Here is a 2,376-nt window from a genome sequence, read left to right on the forward strand (position 1 = left end):
TTCCAGCTATGCAATTGTAACTGTTCAGTGAGGCCTGGGGCCTTGGCATGAGCTGGTACCTGATCTGCCAGCATGTCAGTACCTGTAAAAATTAATATAAACATTTTTTTTCTTCCTCTTAGGGGTGTAAGGAGCATTGACTCTGCTCATATATCTCAGCCTGTCTTGAAATATGTTTTTTATTGATGCAGAAATTTAGGTAATGCATTTGATTCATATTTATATGCCAGTTTAGGCTTTATACCAGGGGTAGGCAACCTATGGCACAGGTGCCGAAGGCGGCACGTGAGCTGATTTTCAGTGGCACTCACACTGCCCGGGTCCTGGCCACTGGTCCGGGGGGCTCTGCATTTTAATTTAATTTTAAATGAAGCTTCTTAAACATTTTGAAATCTTATTTACTTTACATACAACAATAGTTTAGTTCTATATTATAGACTTATAGAAAGAGACCTTCTAAAAAGGTTAAAATGTATGACTGGCACGCGAAACCTTAAATTAGAGTGAATGAATGAAGACCCGGCACACTACTTCTGAAAGGTTCCGGACCACTGCTTTATACCATCAGTGTGTAGATGTGTTATGACAAATATTCTTGACCTAAATTGGTCACTGGAAAATTAACTGTCAGCTTTATATTGATACTTTTTTTCTCTCTCTCTCAGGAAAGACCATTTTGTTTCTTCAATTTTTTTCAGATCAGGAGATCATTAAAATAATAAATGCATTTTTAAAATGTGATAGCTTATGAGTTTATTTCATTATCTTCAGTCATATTTATCCCATTCTGCTACTTTACATATATTAATGACAACATTTAAAAGTATGGTTGTCTAAAGTTAAGCATCCTAAGTAGCCTGATTTCTCAGTTGCTGGTTACCCAGAATTGCCTTTGTAGACAATGGGAAATGAGGTAACTCTGCCACTATTGATCCAGCCAAACTGAAAATAGATCTATTATGCTAGTCCTGTACAAATAATAGTAAACAAATCTAAATCCGAAATAAGTATTTAAAATATAGGGCATTAATCTGTCCTAGACTAAATTATTAGAGGGCAGATTCTCCACCCTGCCCATTTTTTTCATTGTGTCGTGGACAGGCTCCAGAAGACTCTTGCAGCTCTCTTAACCTCAGCAGTGGAGCAGTTTAATTTACAACTGTGGTGAAACAGGCATATTGGGGCTCCACTTCACGCACCCCCTTCCTTCACTTGTTAAGCTGACTCTGCCCTCTGCATGAGAACCATCTGCTAGCATTCTCCATATACTCCCTCCAGCCATTCTGAGGCCACTTTGTGACACTTCCACCATGCACAGTGGCCGCAATGAACTGGAGAAACTGAGTCTTAAAACTTTCAGCTATTTTCTGCTTGTAAAGGGCCCATATACCATGGTCTCTTGCTGTTTTACCTCTTTCTGGAACCTGTTTTTTCCCTCCTCCCCCACCTATTGTTGCATTTTGATGTGCTGGATCTGGAGGTGGTGCAGATCCTTTTAGATGCCAGCTGAGTTCCTTGGGTCTTATTTTTGGCTCCTCTGTGTGCCAAGTCCCCTGTGGTAAATATAGAGAACCCAGCTGTGCCTCAGTTTCCTGCATCTGTAATAATAGTGCTCTGCCCTTGCACGGAGAATTGCACCCACCCTTTTCTGAAAACATAAGAATGGCTATACTGGGTCCATCTAGCTCAGTGTCCTGTCTTCCAACAAGGCCTGTGCCTGATCCTTCAAAGGGAATGACCAGAACAGGGCAATTTATTGAGTGATCCAGCCCATCATTTAGTCCCAACTTTTGGCACTCAGAGGTTTATAGGTTTCAGAGTAGCAGCCGTGGTAGTCTGTATCTGCAAAAAAACCAGGAGTACTTGTAGCACCTTAGAGACTAACAAATTTATTAGAGCATAAGCTTTCGCGGGCTACAGCCCACTTCTTCGGATGCAGAGGTTTATAGACACCCAGAGCATGGGGATGTGCCCCTGACCATCTTGGCTAATAGCCACTGATGTACCTATCCTGCATAAACTTACCTATTGTTTGTGGTGAGCTGGAGCCGGGAACCGGTTGTTAAATGTAGAAGCCCTTTTAGAACCGGTTGTCCCGATTCTAAAAGGGCTTTTAAATTTAACAAAATGTCTGGCAGCTCCCTGCCCCCAGCCCCAGCCCCAGCTCACCTAGCTCCGCCTCCTCCCCCTCCCCTGCTTCGGGGCTTCCTGCAGGTGGGCGGGGTTGGGGCGCGAGGAGGGCTCTAGGCACCGCACGGCGCTCCCCGACTCCAGCCGCGCAGAAACAACCTTTAGCCGCGCGCATGCGCTTTCTTCTGTGGTAGGGATGGCATCACGTGATCCTGATGGGTGGGACAGAGCCGAGGGTACGTTACA

This window comes from Chrysemys picta, chromosome 1 (assembly GCF_011386835.1).
Source record: "Chrysemys picta bellii isolate R12L10 chromosome 1, ASM1138683v2, whole genome shotgun sequence".
NCBI lineage: Eukaryota > Metazoa > Chordata > Testudines > Emydidae > Chrysemys > Chrysemys picta.